This window comes from Tasmannia lanceolata, unplaced genomic scaffold (genome assembly GCF_043159265.1).
Source record: "Tasmannia lanceolata isolate RefF3 unplaced genomic scaffold, GAP_Taslan_0.1 ptg000018l, whole genome shotgun sequence".
Classification (NCBI taxonomy): Eukaryota; Viridiplantae; Streptophyta; class Magnoliopsida; order Canellales; family Winteraceae; genus Tasmannia; species Tasmannia lanceolata.
In genome coordinates this window covers 61043139-61069949 of record NW_027518695.1, presented here as the reverse complement: position 1 = coordinate 61069949, position 26811 = coordinate 61043139, and the positions used below count along the sequence as shown (strand labels likewise).

General features: G+C 38.0%; 1 protein-coding gene across 3 annotated transcripts in view; it reads right to left on the bottom strand.

The window, feature by feature from the left end:
• Positions 1-12054: 12054 nt before the first annotated feature.
• The window catches only part of LOC143851909 (uncharacterized), an 80647-nt gene continuing 65890 nt past the window's right edge, over positions 12055-26811 (bottom strand). The window contains exons 12-14 of one of the 3 annotated variants that reach the window (XM_077361420.1): positions 15946-16580; positions 15602-15783; positions 12055-12472 (exon numbers count right to left, since the gene is read on the bottom strand). The gene's annotated coding sequence lies outside the window, so the exon portion shown is untranslated. The remainder of the gene's footprint in view (positions 12473-15601; positions 15784-15945; positions 16581-26811) is intronic. The other 2 variants (XM_077361417.1, XM_077361418.1) reach the window with 2 other exon arrangements.

The window sequence follows — 26811 nt, the reverse complement described above, 5'->3', positions numbered from 1 at the left end:
CAAAGTATGCATCACACTACCGCACCATTTGTTTCTCTTCAAGCTCTCCCTGCCTTTAGCGTTTAATTTATATTGTTTGGTACTCCATTCTGACTTGAGCATTGGAGTGTGCCCCCATGTCCAAACACCGGGCCCTTTAACGAATTCTCAGTGTTCGCAAGTCATCCTAAACAGCCAAAGTCATCTACAATGCCCAACCTAGGCTGAAGTCCAGATTTCAGCATCAACCAGGACCAATAGATAGATTGTTTTGATCACCGAATGGTTGGACCACCCACTTTTAATATACCTTTTCCACCGGTGTTTTTCCTTGAAAAAAATCTACGCGTAAAATATCACATTTTAAGGTTTCTTTGCATTTTTTTCTCTTGACACAACTTGCAAACCGCACATTTGAGAGTTTCTATATGATGCATAGACAAACCATTTAAAGAAAAATTATGAGCCAATGAAGTGGAACCCGTTCAATGATCCAAATAATTTATTTGTTAGGCCTAGTTGCGATGGAGCATGCATCAAATTCTACTTAGGCCGAAAAATTCTCATACTCCAATGGGGTTGTTAGTGGGCAGTGAAAAAACAAAGAAGCAACGAATTATGTTCTCACATGGGAAGGTTAGAATCGCGCAATAAGAGTTGATTTTGTTGCATGGCCTAGCCATAACAAGGGCCAGATCCCATCCAGAGTAGGCCCCTCACAGTTTATAAATCGGGGTGTATCAATTGATACATTGACATATATATATATATATATATATGCAACGACATACCTTTGATATGGATATATTGATGAAGGTGTTAAAAATTATGTCGTTACACATATCATTGTCAATCTAATATATTGCATTTATATGAGACGTTTCAACTTATGTATTTGAGATTTACAAAACGATAAAAAAGTGTATTAGATATTTGAGATGCACTTCTACTTACAATATTGGCCCCACTTTACTGCCATGTAGCCTTTACAAGTAACGCTAATTCACTATCTCATTTGACCATCACAAGTAGGCTCCACTAATACAATCATATCGGCTCACAAGTAAAGCCCTATTATACTATCATGTGAGCCTGCAAGTAAAACTACATAAATTTTAAGTTTCATACACTAATTTGTTTATATAGACAAATTTGACATCAGGTTTCATCATTTTCAGTCTTCGTTCATGGACCACCAGACTCATCATCCTACCTATTCGACGAGTAGCTACAAGAGATGATGTATTCTCTCAGGTTATGGGAGAGGAGAGACATGGCCGAGTATGGAGCCGTAGAGAGTGCTAGAGAAAGACTGCAGAAGCTCAAAAGACAAATGAACTAGAATAGCAGCGCACAGATGCAAGAACAATGGGCAAATATTCTATTGAATTTTTGGGGTAACAATCAGTTAATATTTTAATTATGTTTAGTGTGATTAAGTTTAAAATTTGTTATTTTACATATTAATTAATGCATCTATCTTATTAGGGATTTGCTACGGGCCATCACAAAAGGCATTTTGCGGACTGGCTGTTGCATGAGAGAGCCACCACATAGGCTCTCTTTTCTTCTTATTCATTTAATTCATCTTACGAGGTCGCTCTCTCATGCAACACCCTGTCCATGAAATGCCATATGCGATTGTCCTTAGGAAATCCCATCTTATTATATGTTAAGTTCCGAACGCTGCTACTCGATGGTTAGATGCACCACCCTCCTCTACAAGTCATGCAGTTCCCTCCCCCATCGAGGTATATATGTTGATATTTTCACCAAGAATAATGTCAGCACTTGACAGGTATGATTAGTTATCTTAAATAACTATCATCATATACCCTCAATTGCTCAGGTTGTTGTGATGGGCCTCACACGACATGATGTGGAAGTGGCACACAATATTTTCTTTAGACAGAAGATCCAATGGCAGAAGTTGGGGGCACACCATTCGGACACGGATTCTGTGTAGTCTGTATTAAAGTACCCTTGGTTCATGATGAACCTTTTGTAAGACCGTATGGAAGGTTCAAAACCATAAGAGATGTCGTTGGAGCAAATGTCGCTTGGGTTTCTGCATTTGTAAGTAATGTTCATTTACTTATTGATGCATGATGAGCCTTTATTGACATGAATAATTCTTTATCAATATATATATTTTTTGGTTTATTTTGTTCGTAGGTTCAATGTAATCCAAGTAGTTGAGTCGTACTTTTTTATTTTTTGAATTTTGATTTTGGTTTTGAGTGTGGTGTTTGATTTGGTTTGACTGTCTATTGTTTTGGTGTTTGTGTTTAACTTTTTTTTTGTTAAAATATGAATAAGATGATTTTTTGGTGTTTTAATATATTTAAATTGTGAATTCTTCATGTGTTTTAAGGAATATTGATTCTTTATTAGTGTGGATTTTAGTTTTCAGTTTTGGTTTACAATCATATAGCTATTTTGGAAGTACTTATGCTTAAGGAATTTGCGCCAACAAGTGCAATGAAGAAAAACTTGGTGCCAACAAGAGAAATGAACCCAGAGGTGAAATTTTGTATTTGTAAAAACCCTCCTCAAAACCAGTAAGAAGTAAGATGTAGCTGAGCTTCCTTTTTAGAGAAACTTGGTGCCAACAAGAGAAATGAATCTAGACGTGAAATTTTGCATTTATAAAAGTCCTCCTCTAAGACAGTAAGATGCAACTGACCTTCCTTTTTTACTTTTATTTCTTTTCTTCTCTTCTCTATATCTATCTTATAGTTTGATATACTTCTTCGCAATCATCTTTCCTCGAATGCATTGATAGGATAGTTGCCATTAAAACTTTCAAAGCTATCTATGCTAAGAAATCTATCAGTACAACAATTCTCATTGAACTTCATTTATCATTTGGAATTGTATTACATTCTGATAAATGTATGCTTTCTCTTCACTACAATGCAGAGGGTAGAAGGTGTCATGGGAAGAATTACGCGGCAGAATCTTTCAATCACATAAAACAATTTTTTTTCTTCCCAACGACCTTAAGCCAAGATCGTAGTTACTAGATTCTGACGGCGATGAATTGAAATTCAGAAGTTTAAGAGAACTTTACCCCAAGATTATCGAAAAGATAAGCACTACTTGATCCACTCATTGCCTGGTGTTTGGTGTTTCTGAAACACAAACTCTTTAGAAGTTGTAGTAGTGGCTCCTTGAGTTGCACGGATTGAAGGATGAAGATACTAAGAACCAATCTTGAGATTCAATCCCAGTGTATGTTGAAATCCTCTCGCCCTTTTTGTTTTACTGATACAGTTATTGTTTATGGCAGACAGTTGTTGTTCGTGAATCGTGGAGACTTATTCATTTGGAATAATTATGGTTTAATTTATATTTCTATTAGATTATTGTGGATATTTTGTGCTATGCAGGTAAATGCACACAATGGTGGGGCTGTGTGCGGGTGAGCGGCAATGAGCACTACAGCATATAAATGTTTCTCTATTTGTTTCCTTTTTGTATCTTGGTGCATTTTTTGGCTGAAATTCTACTATGCATTATTTGATGAAACTTGTATTGTATTTTTGAAAATGTTCAAGCATATTTTCCCGTGTCTACTCACATCCTTAAGGTATGGCCTTTGCTACCGATCTTTGTCAAAGTTGCAGTTCTAAAGGCTAGGCCTAATATTCCCTTCAATAACAAGCACTTCCTTATTGGTGGAAGTGATGAGACCACCTACCAAATTATGGGGGTCTCATCTCACTTCCACTATTAAATGCACTACAAATCTTCACCCATTCAACCCACACCGAATTCTGCACCACTGTTTAGAAAATTTTAAGTCAGCTATTGACTCACTGAGTCGACTTGGTTTTGGCCATATTAAGTCAATAGAAAACTTCTCTTACATGTTTATAAGAAACTCGTTGCATCAATCATTGGTTCAACCGTATCTTTTACCATACTTGGTCTAAGTTGGAGTTTACAAAAATTGTTCCAAACCGATGAAGTTGGGTGGCTAATTTAGGCTTTTTTTCTATTGAATCCATCAGAAATATAACAAATTGCCGATTATACAGATTGAACTGAGACTGAATTAGTTTATAATGAGCTTGAATAAGATTTCCTAGTCCTAAACCTTATAAAGCCTTTGTATATTTCCCAATGTATTCTGGCTGTTGCATCGTTTATTTGTCACAGTTTCCTTTCTCTTTAATTCTATCATTCTGAAATGTATGGCTCTTAACTGTGAGAGACTTCTCTTTTTTATGATTTTCATTCTTATGTTCTTACAACTGTTTCAAGTTCATCGGTACACATACATGAATGATAACTTGTTCTTACACTGAGTTTGATTATTGAGAGTTCTCCCCTTTTGCTTCATATTCCTTTGTCATCCTCGAATTTAAAGAACCTGTGTGCTACTTGGATCACATCATATGTTTTTGTTCTGCAGGTTAACATATGCCCCACTTTTGGGTTGTGGAGCTCATCCAATTTAGGGGTGCAACTCGGGTCGATTTTTTGAAATTCGAGTCAAGCTTTTACCTTAAAATCGGGTAAGGTTCAGGTTGATTCCAATTCATATTTTAGCAAAAGCTCAACCGACCTGACCCAAGCCCATATCATCCATTCTGCAAAGGAGAAACTGACACTAATTTTTGGTTGCTCTTGTACATCACAGGCACCCATATCTGTAAGTTACAATGGGCAATTTAACTTTGGGACTATAAGCACATATTACTTGGTCGTGGTACTTTCAAAGAACATTTGCTCCATGATTTGGTTTTCCCCCCTCTTTTAACTTATCTATTTCCAAATATCTTTCTAGTATATCAGCGGTAGAAACTTTTAAATTCTTGATAATCCTCTAATTGTTTCCCCTTCTTCACATGTTGTAATTTGTGAATTATGTATTTATTTATAGTTGTTTTACCCTCATTTTTTGGTCCTTAACGTTTGGGAGGTCGACCGAACAACACCACCAACTTAGCTTTTGTCCGGTACTCATCAACACCGGCATCATTAGAACTGTCGGCTAATGTTTTCCCTGAGGATTACCAGCGCACAACAAAAAAAAAAAAAAAAGGAAAAAAAACAATTAGGCGGCGTTCAACGTTCCTGAACGCAAACGACGGTCATGCCGCCTATATTTTACACTGCCAAGGGTCTTGAATGGCGGCCAAAGTAAATGAAAATTATAAAAAAAAAATAAAAATAAATTAGGGGCGGTCTGGCAATTCAGTTTTTGGAAAAAAAATACAATTAGAAGATAGGTAAATACAAAATTGGGATACAATGAATTACCTGTAAGCAATCCACAAACAGCAAATCCATTGGTTGTGCAACCAATAATAACAACAATTACTATCTGGGTCAAGCGATGAAGTATTCCTTACAGAAACGAGTGGAGTTATCCACAAACAGCAAATCCATTGGTTGTGGACCATTAAGTATATTTTACAGAAATGATGGTGCATTCACTATCAATAACATAAAATCTTGTGATTCTCACACTTGAAGAAATGAGATGCAGAACAGCATGGACTATGTTAGCTTCAAGAAATGAACTGCCATATCATCTCACTTAATTTGTGATATATAACTGAAATAGCACACAAAGAACGCACTCAAAATTGGGGATGAAAAATCATGATGCTATACCTAGGTAAATGAAATTGCATAGGATAGAGAGCACACAAAATTGAGATTGTAAAACAATGATGCTACACAGGCATAGTGCAGAAAACTTATGTGGCGATATAGCAAGAAGATGAGGTAGAGATTCTAGCCCAACCATAGATACTTGCCTACTCCCCAAATTAATTTCAGTATAATGGTTTCCAGAATTGAGACTTGACCTTCCTATTTTGTGGCCTCTAGGAAACATTGTTCCCAAAACAAATATTCACTAATGACATCTAGTCATTTGTTCACATGGTTATTTGAAGTCCTAGAAATGAAGTGGCATACGTCCTACAAAACTTTCAACTCATTTGGCAAATGGAGGAATTTTTTCCTTTTTTGACCTCAAAGGAGAGGCATTCACCTCCATCCAATTGAGCTATAGGTTGATGCGAGAATTAACCTGCTCCGATCGTGAGGTTGGTGTAGCACGTATATCAAATTCAATAGAACATACAAAAATCATTAGAACATGAACACAATCGCTACTATTAAGCATAACTCAATGGCATGTTAAAGGTAAGATTTGACCTTATAATTGAAGCATCTAGTTGCATACTCTGAGAGAATAGTTTAGTGTATTGGTGATAAAGTGTGTAGTTTACCAGAATCACATGTCTTGAGGCATCAGCATACAAGAACAAATAAACATTCAAACACTCGGCATGGCAAATAAGATGAGCAAAACATGAAATTTGAGCTACCCAGATGCAGCTACTCGAGAAATTATAATTGAAGAAAGATGAGATCTTTCTCATTTACTGAGTATTCTCACAAAAGAAATCCAACAATGTTAGGGGAGATTGAGGAGGTTTTTTGTTTTAGGAGGGCTCCATAGATCTAATCCAGTGAGAAGATTTCTATGTTTTAGGAGAGTGAAGAGGGTTTTTGTTATTTCTACACAATGATGAAACACTCCTCCATGATTATGAGGCTTTAGAAGCATTTTGTTCCTGTTTTAGGCCATCTGGGAGGTACTTTGTATGCCTTGTAATGTCTTAACTAACCAGCAAATATAACAATTGAAGGTGTACTATTGTGACTTGGGATCTGTCCAAGAAGGCATGCTTCTCATTTTCAGCTAAAATGCAACAGAAAGTTGCAAGAAACCTGAGAAACACGGCAACCACATGTGAAAAGTTTAAACAAATAAATTCTTGTAATCTTTTTAGCCAACAAATATTTGGGGCAATGAAATCTAAGTGTTAGTTGGTTGATTGACTCGGAACCCAAGATTGTTCATAATTTCAACACAAAACTAGCCACACTTCAACAAATGGAATGGAAAATCTGGTAAATTAGATTCAATGATTAAACAAGACAAGCCATCTTGCACACAAAACAAGCTAATGTACAACACTTACATGCAAGATAATCTTCATACTTTTGGCTTCTGCATAGTCTCATTCCAGCAACATAGAAAGAAACTTCACGGCGAAGTGTTGCACCAGTCCCACAAAAGAAACCTGTGAAGCCATCCTGGGGAACAGTACCTCTAAATTGAATGGATAATTCATGTAAGTGTTTATGATGGCACAGTTCTTCTAGGAGGAAACATAGCCGGCATATATGAATGGGTAACTTAAAACAGAGTTCAACCCATCGATCGCACATTGAATAGAAAGCAAACTATGCATCTATGAGCTCTTGGATTTATTTATGCTCATATGTATCAGAATTAAGGTTATTTTGGTCACTTTCCATCAGGGTATACTTTCCCTTCAATACAATATAAACTCGATGTATCATCTTTCTCAGATATGAGAAGATGTGTTTGCGCTTATTAAATCAAATCTTTCAATATCATTGAAAAAAATATGCTCCTACAGAATGAGCTTACTCCGTCTTAATATCATCTCTACTATAGAAGATTCCCATTGCTATCCTATATTGAAATCTTAGCTATCATCTCAGGGCCAATTAAGTACAAATTACCAAGCTAAAATCCCAATTAAATAAAAGAGGACATCAATACCATTCACAATGAAAGTCATTGATAACACTATTAAAGCCAAAACTTTTTCATCTCTAAAATCACTAAAAGAGGGCACTCTGGCTAGCTCAGGTCAGCTGGCTACTGCTGAAGGTCAGATTTTACCCCCAACACTCACCGTTATAATCCTTTGAAGCACAAGTAGAGGGATGAGAAAGGACTCTTACAAGCTGAGAGGACTCCTTGTTGCCAAATTCAAGAGTAAGTCCAAAGGAAAACAAACAAACTACAAGAAAAAAGGGGTGGAACTCGTCCAAGCCTGCCTCCAAAATTTGAAAACTATTTCAAATTTTCATCTTCAAAACTACTGAAATGAGGACTTTTTTTTTTGAATTGCAAGGACTTCACCCCAAATTATAGTAGAGGGTTGAGGTCCTTGATGGGCTGAGAACTTGACAAGTGACACTTGTCAAGCAAGGAAACAAGATGAATATAGATGTGGTATGTGTCCCATGGTCCTGTGGTCCCGAGGACAATTGGCAATCATAGAGGCCACATGTCGCATTGGCTGCCATGAGTCTTCAAATGACTTGTTTATTGCAGGTCCCGTCCTAAATTAGTGGATTACCTGACAAGTGGCAGCCTAGGAAATTACCTTGAGTGGTCTCCCTCTTGTGCAAGCATGGGAGCTCTCCAAGTGACGAAGGTGTGGTCCCCTCCCTTAAAAGCAGGAACCTTCCTCATGGGTGCCGCCTGTCCCATGATAAAACCGTGATTTGGAGGTCCTTTGGATGGGAACCGCTCCCATGGCACTCCCAAAGAGACCGGAACCGCTCCCATGGTGCTCCCAACCTACTCCTATTACACCATTAGTCTCACAGTCTCACTATCACCAACTTCCTTGTATCAAACTCCTCCAACTCTTCAAAGTACTTCATTGGAGCAAGCCCAAAGGCATCTTCATAAGGCATGAGGAAAGAGGGCACAACATGAAGATGGTTAGAGATTATTAATTTTAGATGTACTTAAAATTTGAAAGATATATGTTAAGAAAGTTAGAAATTACAATTTTTTTATGCACTTGAATTTTGAAAAATATATAACGAAAATATTACATAAACGCTCCCACGGTGCTCCCAACCTTAGACTCTTCTTGACCCCTACGCTTCCCAGCCCCCGTTCCCGCACCCGCTTTGTGCTTCTAGTACACACCTCATCCCCCACATCCTTTACCTCTTCTATTCTTCTAATTTACAAATATGGCATCACTACAGAATCTCCCACACTTCTGTCGCTAATTATAATCTTGTCTTCACTACAAATACTTCCCTCATCTCACAATTATTACAAAATACCCCCAATCAAAACAAGCAAACTGCGAACTAATTACCCATACTCTATCAAAGATGCCCCATAAGCTCTGACCAGGGACTTGGTTTATATCAAACTTCCCCTCCCTCTTTAAAAAAGAGCTTGTCCTGAAGCTTAACTCCGCTATTGGAGGTGTATGCTCAAGTCATGCATAGGCAAGGATATTGTCTCTCACTAACCGGCCAAAGGCAACATAACTACGATGCCGGGGTCAAAGATGTAACCCTTCACCCAGGGCCCATTTCTCTCTATGTGGAGATATCTCTGTGCAAGGATCCACCACCATCTCAATCTAAATGGCCATGGCTCCTATCTGTCTCCGTAGATGTGTATTTTGCCCATCTTGGCGATAGTTCCTATCTGTCTCCATCGATGTGTATTTTGCCCATCTGCCATAAGCTCAGCTCAATAAATCAGTCCAACTCTACCAAGGCGAAGTCCAAGGTACCTTCTGTCGGTGAAAATTTGTCCACTGCCTCACCATAATCATCCACTGCGATCTCTGTCTCAAGCTCATCCTAATTAATGGACCCTTCCTGCTCATCATGAATATCCAAAGAACCATTGAATCAATAGGCTCCTCTACCGGTGCCTCAAATGAATCCCCGTTTGTAGTAGATGCCTCAACCTCTCTTCGAACCATAACATAAACTGGATCCTCTATATGCCTGTCTATGCATCCTTACATGGCCTCTCCTCACCATCAGTCTCTACATATGTGATATCAACCTCAAAAGTAGGAATAGAAGATGCTTGACCCAGACTTGTTGCTTTTGTAACTGACACAAGGTCTTGGCTGATGTGGTTCAGATAGGAAAGGAACAAGAAAGCAACTTAGGGAAGGATAATTGAGAAGTTATTGGTGAAAATTCAAGATCAACCGATGACGCCTGGATCAACGCAAGTTTCCAACAGATCTCAACTAGATCAGATTAAGGATTCACAAACTATTTGAAGTTCAAATAGCAAGGTTGATTGCGGGTTTCAAAAGATTCAATTCTTCTTGACACTGATCCTGGTAAGCTAATAATTGAGAGGCACACGAAAATCAAACTAACAAAAAGGAGATAAGCTGTAGACGAGTTTCATCAGATTTTGAACAACACTCAATGATGAAGTTGATGGAAGTTACTGTAACTGGTTAAAGAAAACAGATCATCTATCTTCAGTCTCTGGATCTATGAATTAAGGTACTTCGGTGGCTGAGATCTTAGGCTTTAACCAGTTTACAGAGAGGAACTGTTGAAGCGAAATGATCAATAGGTTTTGCTGTAATTCTAGAAGCTAACCAGTTTCCCAGTGGGGAACTTATTGAGTGGAGTCACTCTTGAATGCAACAGTAGCGGAAAACTTATATTGACTGCAGATCTAGCTAGATCTAAGATCTAGTTGGATCTATAATCTACGAGGTATCCACACCAGAATTTTCAGCTTAGCATTTCTGAGAATAACCTATTCGATATTTGTTAGTTGATTTCCTAAGCTTCACTAGGAGAATTCAAAGAAAGATCAACTAACTACTTCGACCTACTAGTAATATAGAAGTGAAGCCAGAACAAAGATAGACAAGGTAAGGAGAAGAAGCTGCTTCTGCTATTGGATTCAAAGTAGAACAAGAGTGGGAAAGTAAACCCTTATGGGGAGAGGGTTGGACTAGTAGCTAAATAAGTGTTCAAACTTGTCCTCTTCTTCTTGTGTTCCCTAGGACACATGGCATAATGAGAGAGATTATATCCTCCTTGGTTCCCACTTGTAAGTGGTCCCAAGGACACTTATCACCCAATCACACGGGTGGTTAGTTACACAAGTGGTCCCCAAGTGGGCATGTGTCATGCTTGAAGATCATGGGCCTTCCTTTGTGGTCCTCTTCTTTGAACAATTCACTTCTTTCCTATTCAATATTACAATAAAATGTCACTACAATTTCCCCTCCATTATTCTCTCTAATTACCTTAGTAGCGCCTAATTGCTACACTATTATTAACAAAATTACAAGAATGCCCCCTCTATAACAAAAAGTACTATCACTACCTATGCTACCAATACCCAATCACTTTGATCGGGGACATAGTCCACATCAGTTATACAAGGAAATCGATAAAGGGAAACTATATCTTTGCTAAGAACAATTCAAACCAGTGTTTTAAAATGCACATGAGGGTTAAAACATTGCCAAAGTAGATCTTAGTCAAGCAGTCGAGTACCCGGTTGACGCACCAATTGACCTGGTCATAACTCAAGAGAGTGAAAGAAGTTTTTATTGAATTTGTAGGGCAAAAGATCGACTCGAACAAGAACACGGCCATAGAAAAAGAGAGTCGACTTGGCAGTCGAAGATGACCGTGGAGATTTAAAACTATGATCCAAATGGTACACACTTTCACCCTCTTTAAAAGGAGAGTTTTAGTATTTGAATTTTGTGGATTTTCTCTTCCAGCAATGGGAGAACAACTTTTATATTTTACATCCATGATAGAACATCTCTGTTTATCAGCCTGAAACTATTTCTATTAAATGCAAATGTCGTAATGTAGTAGCTGTGTTCTTCCATGTGAGCAAAGTGCATTGGCTAAATCATGGTAGAAGTTTAAGTATATGATGACTATGGAAGGGTGGCCTATTCAGAAGGCTCAGATTTGGAATTCTTTGACAGATAAAACAGTAGAAGATTGGCATAAATTCATCCGTTTCTTACCAAGATATTTAGATTTCAAAATCAGAATCACAGTTTAAGATACAGCATGTTTGTGTGTGTATTATCATTTTTTTTTCAATTCAAGTAGCATATGAAACCTTCAAACACTTCTTGCATTTTCAAGAAAAATATTTTCTTCTTCAATTAATTGAACTAAAACGAAAATGCTATTAATTTTATGAATTCCTCTGTTTCTCAAAAAACTTCTGAAATGGACGCTGATGAAATTTGCTACAGAGTATAGGCTATATCCAGCAAAAGTGTAAAACTAGATCAGAAATGGGTATAATCTTATAAGTTTCTTTGTTCTTCCATAGCAAGATATCAAGCTTCTCAAAATAGCTCTTGCTGAAATTTTGAAAGGAAACAATGCTAGAAGTGTCCTCTAACATCCACCAACTTTGCACATCAAAATTAGATAAAAATAGACCATAAATTCCATGTCACTTGATTTTTTTCATTTAAAAACATGTTTTTCACAACAGTTTAAGTTTCAGAAATGCCCACTTCAGTGCAATATTCATGTCTTTATTTTCCCCTGATCATTTAGCAGAAAACCTCCAAGGAAGTGCCACACACTAAATTCACCTCCTCATCGGAACTGCCAATGAGTGAACAGTGATTGATCTCTCAACTATACACCATATTTTGAAAAAGAGAGTACAATGAAATCACAAAAAATGCTGACAATCTCTAGCACAAACAGCTCCAGTTCCGGAAGTAGTAGACCCAGTGAGTCAGTCAGGTTCAATCGATTATATTGACATCTCGAAGTAACAGGAGCAACCCAAACAAGAGGGGCTTATCAACTAGTGGAATTGCCCGGAAGAACCACCTGCGACAATCTAAAAAGGTATTTCAGATACTAAGAAAATTGATGGAATATCTTGGCAATGAAAGACTTTCAAACAAATTATAATGCTATTCCAAATTAAGAAATCGTCATTGAATCCTTTATTCTAATATATCAAAACAAGTTCATATAAGTGCCATTTAAAGGTGACTAGAAAGTGCCTTAAGTATGGTGCTTTGTCTCGCCTTGAGTTCAAACAATCCCCGGAAGGCAATGATGTTGTATTTTCTCTAGTGTCTAAATGCACTCAAAAAGTGGTGGAGGCAAGTATGCTAAGCCTATCGTGGAAGAGTTTTCAGGTGTATTTCCAAATGGTTTGCAATTGGGTTTACCTACGATGAGATATATAGCATAAAATGGATCTCATTCTCGATGTCTTGTTTCCAGACAAGCAATAATACCGGATGTCGCCTAAAGAAGATGAAGAATGGTGGAGGCAAGTAGAAGATTTGATTGACAAGGAGTATATTGGTGAAAGCATCAATTTGTGTGTGTGTGTGTGTGTTGTGCCTGCTTTGTTGGTACCCAAGAAGGACGGTAGTCACAGTACATGAAGGGTGTGCTTTGAAAGCTGAGTCATCAACAAGATCACCATAAAGTACCATTTTCCTTGCGAAGTGCTAGAAAAGTTGATTGATGATGCTTACAATATTTACAATATATGTTGCATGGATTCGGATTCGCATGTTGGGATCCGACACGGATACGAGGGGTCAGATTCGGTAAACCCCAAAAAATAAGATCCGTGGATTCAGTAATTTTTATTAAATAAAATAAAATATTCCTGATATATATATATATATATATATATATATATATAGAGAGAGAGAGAGAGAGAGAGAGAGAGAGAGAGAGAGAGAGAGAGAACATTTCCTACACACTTGTGTAGGTAAGTTACCTACACACTACCTTAAAATACAGTGGGGGCCCACATTGTTTGGGTGATCCAAACAATTCATTTGAATGGTCCTCACATAGATAGGGTGTCCACAAAAAATCAGATCCATAGGATCATCCTAACCCTACGATTTGTGGAGGTAAAATGGACGTGTAGAAACCTTCACAAATTAGTCCATTTTTTGCCTCCATAGTTTGAATGGTTAGGATGATCCTATGGATCTGATTTTTTGTGGACACCCTATCTATGTGAGGACCATTCAAATGAATTGTTTGGATCACCCAAACAATGTGGGCCCCCGCTGTATTTTAAGGTAGTGTGTAGGTAACTTACCTACACAAGTGTGTAGGAAATGTTCTCTCATATATATATATATATATATATATATATATATATATATATATATATTAGTTAAAATTATCTGATGTATCCCTCAGATAGCTTATTTGAGCTACGCTCGGAAATAGGGTAGGTGCCTATGTCGTTTGGGTGATGCTAGGCATTGATTCCATAGGACCTACATAGATAGGGTGATCCTAAAAAATCATGTCCATAGGATGACGCTAACCCTAGATTTGTGGAGGTTTAAACGAGACAGATATAAAATGGGTCCATTTTGTGCCTCTACAAAGCGAATGGTTAGGATGATCCTATCTATTTTTTAGGAACACCCTATCAACGTTAGGTCCTATGGAATGAATGGGTTGGATGACTCAAACAAGATGGGTTGATGCCCTATTTCTAGTCGCTAGCTCAAATAAGCTATCTGAGGGATACCTCAGATACATCGCTCCCATATATATTAGACACACACACACACACACACACACACACACACACCACATTCATGAAAATTTTGGGGTGGAGGGTTTTATTAAGAGAGTCGAGGAAGGAAGGGGAACGGGGTCGATGTTCGAGGGTGGATGGTCGAGGCGCTAGGGTTTTTATTAAGAGATGATGGGTTTTCCATTTGTAAAAAAAAATTGAGAAGAACACACACTTAAAATGAAAATATATGGGATTCACATTTTAAAAGGGACAACGATGTGTTAGTTTCTCCTGAAAAAAATAGGATTCAGACGGGACACATCTACAACAAGAATCCAGATGTATCCCACGCGAATCCATGTTCGATTCAAGTGTCGAAACGTGTCAACATGGATTCGACATAGGGGACAAAGAATCCATGCCACATAGCTTACAATGTATGTGTAAAGCCTAGGATGAACATTAGTGACACTCATGTTATGCATTCATCTCCTTACTATGGAGAGAATGTACTTTGAACTCCAGGCCGGGTTCTTTCGAAGGAGGGTTGAGTAAAATAGAACAAATTGAAGAGGACTTTCTAAACCATCTTGGCCATGCAAAAGCACCTAAGATCAAAGGAATTGAATCATAATATGACATTGTTTATGTGATATAGACAATAGCTCGATCGACTGGACAAAACATCGATCAAATGGCCAAATCATCAATCGAAAGAATTGGTCCTTGATCGAAAAATCTAGCTATCGATCGATGGACAATGGGGAATAGTAGCAACAACACAATATTTAGCAAATTTTATTTTTATTTTTCATATTTTCCTTAAATGCTTCCTTATTGATTCGGGGGTACATTTCCGTGCAATTAACTTTGCGTAGAAGTAATTGGGTACACCTTTTCTTTTTGGATGATTTGGGGACTTATTTTTTATCAGTTTTTGCATATCGATGTTATCTTTTAAGAGTTGAAGTAAACAAAACTGATTTATTTCTAGGGTTTCACGTGTACCCACACTCTTCCTCTTCTCTTTCTCTTTCTCTTGTCAAGTGCACAAAAGGATTGTTCTTCGGGTGACCGTTTTCTTCCACTGGAATTGAAAGCTAGCTTATGTAGGCACTACTTTGACAATAAGCTTCCCCATACACAAATACAGCACAAGAACTCAAGGAGAAAAGTCAAATTATAGCGAATTTGTGAGTTAAACTAAGGTACAGACAGTAACTTTTTGGATACTATGAACAACATAAAATAAGAAATATGAAGAGATCTAATGGAAGAAAAAATAAAGGCAAGACTAAAATGAGTATGGGATGAGAATACCCATCAACCATGAATCTTCTGCGGAACCAAAATACGGAACAATTGAAGAGAAAATACGTAAGTCATCAAGTAAATGTGTGACAATGATATTAATAAGTGAAGAAGCTTCAGATACTAAGAAAAGCTAAAGATTACCTAATTGTTTGACCGAGATCTGCTAGATGTTTTTGTTGCTGGTAGGCATTGAAGCGATGATGCAACTGCAGCAGAATGATTGCACTTCTAACAATCTAACAAGTAATAGTGCCCCGACGAAGGCCACTGATGCGAGTGGCTGGTGCAAGTGTGTTTGATCTTCGAAGCTCGTTTTTAGAAGCCTAGGAAATCAAACCAAATTGGACTGGTTTTCTTAGATTCAGATCAGATATGTAACAGATCTGATTTTTTCTTGCTTTTCCATTCATAAAAGTTGAAATTCTAGTAGATTTTGACATGAAACATGAAACATGAAAAGAAATATATGTACAAAGAAAACTTACCGATCTCATTTTTCTTCTTCTTTTTCGATCTTTTTGCAGAAAATTTAAATCTTGATCGTGCCTTCTGTCACGGGGCCATTTCGTCCAGCGTTGTTTGCATGGCCTAGCCCGTTACTTGTATTGTGTGCACATAAGCATGTAAGGCCAAGGGCCCCAAAAGTGTCTCGTTGCATCTTAAAGAGTGTAATTCCAAGACTTGTGAAAATCAGTCTTAGCCAAAGGGGTAGGTTGCTCCACCCCTTTACCCTGGAAGCTTGCTTGGCCATCGAGTGGTGCTTGCTAGTGCATATCCTAGCAAGGATTTAATTCTAGTCAACGGGTGCCTGAGCCCCTTAGGATTTGTATAGACTGTTACAACATTCTATTGTACTTCACTCATGATTCATCAATAAAGATTAATGTTTGCCTATTTGTGCCCCAATTTTGTGCCCCAATGCTTCTTGCGTGCTAGTGAACTTAGCTCCCTTCTGTACTCTGCTTCGTAGGTTTAAGCCTCCCAACCTTAACAGGCTTACTTGCTTTGTAACAAGACAAAACAAGTGTCACATGGACCTCGTCCTCAGACTGATTGTTCGTGACACTTCAAGCAATGGGACGCGAAAGAACAGATCAAGCACGGAGAGTCATTGTGGATTCTTGCATTCAACAGGACAGAAAGATAGGATGAAAGACATGAACAAAATATTATAACTCTAATTTCCAATATCCAAAAACTCAAGGGAAAAACATGGAGAAGAAATGAGAAGAGCCAAGCTCTCTCTCAAATCTCACACAAAAGAAGAATGTCTACAAATTCTGAATCAACAAAAACATATGAAAATGATGTAAGTATTGGCTTTATCATGGGCATCCGAACTAACAACCACAAAACCAACATAATTAATCTATTTAAAATGACAAAAAAGACATCACTTACAAGGGAAATTACAACTAATGACTATTACTAAAGACAAAACACTAACCCTAGGCTAGTGCAATCTACATGTCAAGCTGCATCAGCCACCATGATGAATGAGGAGCAGGGATCCTAGTAGCACAAGGATAAGAGGAGAAAGCAAAATCTAGGTGAGGTGGGTTGGGAAAAAAAATCCTCTCTACTATTAAGCTTATTCAGGACAAGGGACATTGGCCACTGGTCAATGTCTGGGTGAGGGAACCAATGTTGTTGATGGTTTTAGATGATGACCATGACAGCTACCACATCAATGCCCTTGAGTAGAGGACCAAAAGCATAAAGAATATCACAAGGATTTCCCTAAGGACAGTTGTGTAGTGGTAAGCTTGGACTTAGCTTGAGAGGTCACAACCCCACTATATTGGATTAAGAGACCTCGATGTTTAGAGAATGTAGGAGGTGAAGCCTAGGTGAGGACAAAAGAGCTAAAGATCATGGAGTCATTGCCAAGACTGTTGAGAGAAAAATGAACTTATCCTTCAAAGAGGGTATTGGATGGAAGCAAATTGATTATAGAAATACTTACGCTTGTTCAAGTATTGATGTGGACATCAACGCATCTAATGTTGTAGACCCCATCTTGGAAAAGGCAGAAAAGAGAGAAGAAAATTATTAGTTTTAATTTCCAAATCATCTCACTTCCTGTTCGTTAAAGTAATTGCCTTAACCATAGCTTGGGCAAAATCCCTTCCTTTATTCCTCTTTACACCGGCTTTTTCCTTATGGGAGATTTGTTCCAGTGTAGAGAATAGGTCTGCTATAGTACAACAACGGCAAGCTCCTCATGGGATGATGAAACTCAATTTTGATGGCTCTAGTATGGGTAACCTGGGGTAGGCAAGCATAGGAGGAACTCTAAGAGATTCCAGGGGTGAAGTTATTTGGGCTTTTTCTGGGCATGTTGGGGTAACATATGCGACTGAAGCGGAGGTTCGAGCTGCTCATCAGGGGATTATTCATCTCCAAAGGGAGATTATGGATCATGTGATTGTCAAAGGTTATTCCCTTAATGTAATTAGAGGGCTTAGAGGTTCATATGTTCCCCGTGGAGGTTTGCTCAATTCTTTGATGAGATCTGTGATAGATCAAATGACGCCTCTTTATCTTTTATGCACGTAAGAAGATTGGCCAATGGGATTGCAGATAAATTAGCTAGGGAGGAAGTAGAGAAACAAAGTTTAGAGATTTTTGATTTCCATCCTCCATAAGTGAGCTGTATCTTTGTTGCTTTGTTTTTCCTGTATTCTATCTTTTGTTCTTGTTTGTTCCTTTGGGTCGTACTTTTTCAGTCGCCCTTTTTATTGAATGAAATCTGCTATTGTTAAAAAACAAATATTAGTTTTCAGCATCCCATGACACTGCAAAGGTCGGAAAAGCTTAAGGAACAATGCATGAATGCCACTAGGGATTAAAGAGTAAATTATGTGTATTGTCATGGTTGTAAATTGAGTGGGTAAAAAGGGTATGCAGTGCAGGCTTATTTGTAAATAAGGGGATGAAAGAGGTCATTGTAATTATACAGGTGGGGACCAAGAACAGATGGCAATCAACCATGCGGAAGCTAGTAGGGACGATTTCTGATTCTCTCTCAATCTGAGTTTCACTGTCACCAGAATCAGAACAATTTTGAACTGTAACAATTCAGTTCTATTCATGGTGTGTTGGAATCGAAACTTACTTCTTGAAAGGAGTTTAGTTAGTCCTATTATGTTAGCTTAACTTCTATAGTTCCGATCCTAGCTGAATCAGAAAATATGATTTGCTTCAGCAGTTGTGTTTAAAAAGCACAACTCTATAGATGACTGTACATTTAAGTGTCATTTCCAAATCTGTAACTGTAATGTTCAGTTGCAAGTCAAAGACATTTGATTACATATTTATTGTTTGTTAGCTTGTTGAATTGGAATCCAAATGCTGATCTGAAATTTCTGCCAGAAGACAGTCCATTTCTTAAATAGCTGCAGACCTTTAGCTCCTATTAAAATAACTGCAAATTTCTGCAGTTTATAACATTGTCTCCTGAATCACAAATCAGATCTGAAACATGAGCACTGGCTCTTGATTTTACTAGTTCTGAAACTCCGGCATTGTTCAACATTGTTCTGAACTAGGTCTGTTCATGTACTGAACAGAATAATGCTGATTAGTTGTGTTTCAGTTCAGCACAACTACAGAGATACTGTTCATTGTAGTTCTAAACTGAACAGAGCAGCAGCATTGTGCTCCGTTCAAGTGATCCTGAACTAGTTCAACGTTTATAGACCAGATCTGGCTATAACTGTTCTGAGTATTTGCTGCCGATTGGGCCCATAAAGAAGCAGAACTTTAAGACTTTTAATCTGTTTCGTTGCCAGTCCAAGCGTCTGTTAATTCAGAGTCTTGAATTCCTAAAAAAGTTGGTAGTGAACTAATCTGAGGAGGCGAACGGAACGGCTGACGCCTTGGACAATGAGGGGTGTTTTACTCAAAGATAACAGGCAAGTACTGCAAATGGGGGGATCTTCCCAGAGTAGCGAGAAGAGCATGAATATGTGATAGATTGGCCTTACCTACTCTGAGGACGATTGTCCTTGCATTTTCTTAGGAAAATAGAGGGGAAGTATTCGTGAGAAGAAGGGAGAGCTCTTGAAAAGTTTAAGGGCTCTACTCTCCTACTTGTTCTTGTACATTGAGTTCAATGGTAGAAACTATTTCCCTTCCCTCTCTAGTTATTTCAGTTTTCCATTTGAATTTCTTTCAGTTTTTCATTTGAAGTTCTTTTAGTTTAAGGGCTCTTCTCTCCCAGTTGTACTTCTGCATTTTCTTTTTGTTAAATTCTCAGAAAATACTAGCAAAATTCCATTCATGTCCTCGCAAACTTCTCCCGAACTGCTAATACTTTGGAAATTAACCTCCCATAGATCTTGTTCTTCCTACGCTCTTGAGATTTCTATACAACATGATTGAGGATGTGATTTGTTCTCCGTGATCCTATAATGTTTCTTTGCGTAATTGTAGTTGGAAATTCTTGATTCGTGCTTGTTGTGCTTTATAAAGATCAGAGTTTTCTGCATCTTAATCGACCCCTAAGCAGCACCTAAAAAAATCAAGAAGTTACTCAGATCTCAGATCTCAGTTTTATCTCAGTTTTATTGTAGAGATTGCTTCTGCAACGAAGTCAATTTCCAATATTCATCTATATCTGAGAAATCGGATTCAGTTTGGGAGAAGTACCAGCCGACTCACTTGCTACTCAAGAAGTGATACGGTTGCAGATGATTGCCGAAACAAAGAATTAAGCAACACTAGTTAGTTGATAAAGTCCATCAGTCCGGTTTTATGTTTTCTCTGACTTTGGATCTGTCCTGAGCCAAGGCTTAAATCCATATGAATTACATTTAGAGTAAATTCGGGTTCTTCCTTCGTGTGTATGCTGTCTCAGAACCAAATAACACTATGTTAGGAACCGTACCAATATGCCAAACGCTCCAGAGCTAATGGAACATGTTAGGTAAGGCCCTTTAAACCTATCCCATACTAGTCTGGGTCCCACGCAGTCCCATGCCCAGGCGAACCCCCACTCCGGACCATTACATACCACCACGCTTCTACATCCGGCGTCCTCGGCGGCCCACTCTGTGACAGCTTTCACTCTGGCTTTTTTTCTAGGTAGCCCTCTCCACATGTCGACCCTTCCGTGACTCGAACACAGGACGTGATGGTTTCTCTGATACCAAATGTTTGGTACCTTAACAATACGCCAAAAACTATAGAGCTGATGGAACACGTTAGGCAAGGCCCTTTAAGCCTGTCCCATAACAGGCTGTGTCCCACCCAGTCCCATACCTAGGAGGGCCCCCACAATCATAAATGTTTTGGCTCCAGTTTGTTTCAATGAATCATTTGATCTCTTGTGAAGAACACAACATTAGCCAGATCCAGTAGCTATTCAAGTGGCTGTGGGCATCTGCTGTGCAGCAGAACAAATTTTCTTTTTGTTCTAATTCTGAATTCAAGAGGAGAAGCTCCATTGCAGATTTTGAGCTTGGCAGAACAGATCTGATGGTTCTTGAATCTAATCCTGCCGTGATCTTCTTGTGTTAACAAGCTACATGAAATTTTCCGGCAAATCGAGCAAGAACACAAATGGATCTTTGACCGTGTTTAAGTACTATCTGCTTGGTCTCTGTACCGTTCATCTTGGACGTTCTGGTTACATGGCTTGAAAGAAGTTTCGAAGGCAAAGTTCTTGCTTACGCCATCAGATAAGGTTGTTGTTAACAAAGCAAAGCCTCTGACTAAAAGCATCAATTCACATCCTCTGCCACTGCAAATGTTGTTTTCTTTAGACAAAAGGTTGTGCTTCAGTAATGGCCAATTCATCTACCAGTTCTCAACTTTTCCATAGAACATGGAACATTTGTAGAATTCTGTCATTGAATCAAGTTGAAGAGCCATCACAATGTTGAAATCCTGAGATCCAACATGCAAGCCAGTATCTCAAACTCACAACACATCATCACACTTTAGTAAGGCTTCCCAATGTTTAAAGTAACTGTGCTCCAACAGATCAGAAACAACACTGTCTTGGTTCAATTTTGAGATCCCCACAAGGCTATATGTACTTGTAATTGATATCTTCAGAGAAGAGGATTTGAGGTTGAAATGAAGCTGTTTTATTTTGCGAGTTGCATACAAGGGTATCATGTTGTGAGTCTATACTCTATAGGTATATGATAAAGACATTACTACCCTAGACAATTTGTCATCAATTGCTTTTGATGAGACAATGCTGCTTCACTCAGATGTTGAAATGAAGTCATGTCTATATCCAAAAGGTTTGGATCAGCTTCGAGCAATTGCTTACAGCCTTGCTACTGTTGGTATATTTCCTGGAAAATGCCTCCCTAATCCCTATACCTATCTGCTAGAGAAAATACGCATGATGAGCTCCGGATGGTTCATTCTCAGTAGCATATTAAATCTGTTGAACCTACGGGGTCCACGTTGTCCAGTTATTTCATTGGAGCAGAAGTTCAATTGTGGGGTTCAAGAAAACCTTTGCTTAAGCTAGTAGCATGCAGGCGTGGCCAAGTACAAGCGAGGGCATAAGTATTTGGCATATAAGCAGATGTGCAGCCTGATCTCTAATTATAGACCAGTTGGTTGGATGTACCAAGAATGCTCCCTGCACTGGATTGGAAAAGAAAAGATGATGGACTTGAATACTGTTTGTGGCTTCTTTGCCTCCTCCTAGAAGATATACACGCCAAGATCAGATCAGAGTTCTTGAAGGTTGCTACTATTCAAATTAGAGTGCTATTATTCCATTGGGTTCGACAAAGAAAAGAGTTTCAACAGAGAGCAGAAGAATTTCAATATGTGAAGGAATGAAATAAGGAATCAAACTAAAGTAGAATGTATCACTAGCCAACCAAAATTCTGATTTCAATGCAATCATTCTAGCAACAAGAAGGTGTTTGCATTTTTGCTTCATTCTATAGAAGAAGGATCGAGCTTGAGGACAAGCTCTTTTCTAAGGGGGGGAGTTTGATGTGGACTTCAACCCCCTCTAAAGATGTAGACCCCATCCTGGATGAGGCATAAAAGAGAGGATAAAATTATTAGTTTTCAGAATCCCACGACACTGCGAAGGTCGGAAAGCTAAAGTAACAATGCATGAAGGCTGCTAGAGGTAAAAATGTAAATAATGTGTATTGGCATGGTTGTAAATTGAGGGTGTAGAAAGGGTATGCAGTGAAGGCTTATTTGTAACTAAGGGGATGGAAGAGGTCGTTGTAATTGAAAAGGTGGGGACCAGGGATACATGGCAATCAATCATGTGGAAGCTAAGTAGGGAGCATGACCCTTGTCACTAGCACAATATTCAAGCTAAGCGACAGGTGGTAATTGGGGACCGGACACTTGTCATGGGCTAAGGCTTTATTCTCTGATCATTCGACAAGTGTCTCGTGGGGACCAGACCAAGAGAACACTTGTAGCCACGTCATGACTCCATGCTTCATCGAATGACAAGTATCAGTGGACCACTTGCAAGAAGCTTCTAGGCCCCTTCCTCTTCCTATATATAGGGGAGGGGGGAGGCAACATGCAAGGCACTTTTAGTGATGGATTTTTGAGAGTGTAGCTGGGAATTCTAGGTTTCTCATTGCATTTTTCTAGGAAAATAGAGGGGAAATAGTCATGAGAAGAAGGGAGGGTCAAGAAGCTTCTAGGCCCCTTCCTCTTCCTATATATAGGGGAGGGGGGAGGCAACATGCAAGGCACTTTTAGTGATGGATTTTTGAGAGTGTAACCGGGAATTCTAGGTTTCTCATTGCATTTTTCTACGAAAATAGAGGGGAAATAGTCATGAGAAGAAGGGAGGGGTCCCGAAAAGTGTAAGGGCTCTACTCTCCTACTTGTCCTTCTACATTGAGTTCAATGGTAGAAACTATTTCCCTTCACTATCTTGTTATTTCTGTTTTCCATTTGAATTTCTTTCGTATATCTAGTATTAGTGCGTAGATTTCTTTTTGTTAAAGTCTCGGAAAATACTAGCAAAATTTCATCCAAGTCCTAGCAAGCTTCTACCAAATTACTAATACTTTCGAAATCAACCTCCCTTGATCTGGTAATTTCCATGCTCTCATCGCTGATCCACATCAAGTACTCTCGAATCAATGAGATCCCTTTTGTTGAAATCATCTAATTCTACTTTCAGCTGCATAATGCAAGATTCAAATTCTCAAGAATATGAATAATGAAGCAAATTCAAGAGATCCTTAGAATTATAAAATGTATAATAGTTGATCTAGGAAATAAGCTGTGAGTTTGGAATTAATCCACGCAATAATGAGTAGATCATTGGCATGTCAAGAATCAAAATTTGTGATTTTTTCCCAAACAGGGAGCTTTTTCTTCAATACAATCTCCATCCTCCACTATCTTTTCGATCCTTTTACTATATTCGGCAGTAGGTAAAGCAAGATCAACAAGATGGCCAGGGATGCCATGAGCTCTCCGTGAGCTCTGAGTCTTGGGAGGATGTATCTCTCCAAAGCTAGGAAGTTATTATGAGAATTTGATACTAACTAGGCGAGGGATCTCTTTTGAGAATTTGATACTGACTAAGTGAGGGATCTCTTTTGAGAATTTGATAATGACTAGGCGAGGGATCAAAGAAAAGGAAGACAGCGAGGGAAGAAGGGAACAAAGAGGAGGATGTTTTCATGATAAAGAAGAGAGAAGATGAATATTGGAAAGATAAGAGAACCCTCAAGTCTAATAGTTAAGGATTTCAGATTTTCTTTTCTTTTTATATCTGAGGAAATACTAACAAAGGAGATTAAAAATAAAGGAGGGGAATAATTTCTTTCAGAGACATTTTTTGGAGAAAGAGGAGAGAAATGGGCAAGAGAGACCCAACCAGTTGTTCTCTCTAAGAAATCTTTACAAATACAAAGTTCTTGTGACAGAAGTGCTAGTCCTTTCATCCAGTTGTGCTAATAGAGGATGTTAACTTACCAACTTCTCCAATAGCTTAAGCTGTTGGAGAAATGCGTTATTTATCTTTTATACTTTAACACTCCCCCGCACGTGTTTGGCCCACTTGGCAAACACGTGGCACATGTGGTCCCACTTTGGGCCAACCATTGCATGTGGATTTTTGCTATCCGGGAGGTTTGAACTCGAGACCTTTGGCTCTGATACCATGTTACGGCTACATCGAACATGTAAAAGAGAGAAGAGAAGAAGGTTTTGGGGAGAAATCGTGAATGAGAGAGTTCTACCTCACGCACATATTTATTTATATATATGTAGCTCATATACATGCGAAGACATAAATACCCCCCATAAAGAGGGTGCGCACATATACTACGATATCCAACAGAGGATATGATAGTAAACTTTTCAATAACATGCTGCAAGAATTATCTATGAGCATATTCAAGCAAGTAGTTAATTAACACATGAGTTTCATAGTTTAAAAATTGAAAGACTAGGTAAAGAGAGTCATCTAGTCACAATAAAAGAACTTTAGTGAGGTATATTAATCTATGAAAAAGGTTTGCAGAAACTTAGCACATTGCACAAATATTTAATCAAATATACTCAAATGCATATTTAACATCCCCAGATTAGAAAAGTTGCAGAAAAAAGAAAATATCTGTATGCCAGGATGTAAAATTAGTGATGCAAATCATAAAACCCAAAAGTCCCAAAGAATTATTTAAACATGCATACAAGGATGAAGAAAGGTACGGTAGGAAATGGGGGTCCAAAGAGTCTCTTATTGATGTCAGAAATGACTCCCAAGTACAACAAAGAACCAAAACTTCCATTTCAGACCATTCCTATCTACTTCGATGTATGCTGAATTTTTAAGACATTTTACAACTAATTTTGATTATACTTTTTAAAGCTCAAATCAGTAAGTTTATAGACTGACAATTTTGAGCTTTTCCACTTTAAAAGGTTCCGAAAAGGGGAATGGGAGTTCATTTGAGTAGGGCTTCATGTTAGAAGGTCTCCTTTTGAGTTAAAGAGACTACTAATAGTTTATAAACCAATTCCGTAAATCCCTCAAGTTGTCGATAGTGTATGAACCAGAACTAAAATGTACACAATCTGTTTGCTTTCTAAACTGGAACATTTACTCAATTGGAAAGTATTGTACTTAGGATGAGATTAGTAACTTGTATTAGGAGAAATAGTCTCCATTTATTTTTTGGAAGTAGGAAGTCTAAATTTAGTAGTTTTATGATAGCTTTTTTTATCTTTTGAGTTTTCTATGCAAAAACTACTTTTAGTTACTTAAGTTTTAGCAATTTAGAGCACAAAGGAGTTGCTTTTGAGTTGATTTAGAAAGTACTATTAGTCTAGAATTAGAAAGATATGGTTTACACTCTGGAAGAAGCTTCAAGTGCAAGAACTCTACATATCTCATAGATAGGGTTTAATGGAAAGTTCATATGTACTCACTTTAAAGAAACTGTTTTCTTATTGCTAAAAAAAGCAGTTCATGACTTTAGAATTTTCTATTTTCAATTCTTGCATCTATTACTAATATTTTGAAATCCTTTCAAGAAGTTGAATTTTCCTCTAGTTCGATCATGCAGTTTGTGTTGTGCTTGCTTTTGGTTTGCATTAATTATAAATAAATCTTGACAACTAGATAGGTGGGTTCTTATTAATTGTTCGAAGTTTCAGGAAAGAGCTACATAGGAAAGTTAGAGAATGAAATGGAATTAATATTTCGAAAGAGGATGAGTTGGAACTAATATTTCCAAAAAGGATGAGAAGCAATGTTACTGTGTGAAGTTTAGGCGGAGTGTCTTTTCACAAAATGGGAAGAAAAAATTGAACGAAAGAATTTAAAAAAATAATAGATTAATCACATACAATCAACTATCAAGCATCTACACCAACCGAGTTTATATGAAAAGAAACAATATGTTTTTTTTTGAAAGATGATAGAAGTATATTAAGATCATACGAAGAATACAAGCATGGGGGACCAGTAGTCCCCCAAGTATTACAATGTATGAAAACCTAGATTAATCCTGGTCGAAAAAAACCAAAAAGATAATTATAAAACCAATGATTGCCCCCCCCCCCCCCCCCCAACCGTCTCCCATGTCCACCAAAAGTAGATTTGAATTCATCACTCCCCAAAAATTTCAACGAAGAGAACTTCCCATATCCAAGCAGTTTCAAAAAATACTACTAAAACCATTGCGATCTTCACCAAAGATCTTGAAAACTATTGGGTCATTTTCAAATTCTCAAAATGATCCCTCTTCTCATAGGCCAGGACCTACTACCAAATTTCTTAATGCTCTCCCTATGATGAGCATCTCTTTAGATCAGACAAAAGTCCTTCTATCGCAGCACTAAAAACCTCCTCATTAAGGTTAGAAGCCGGTGCC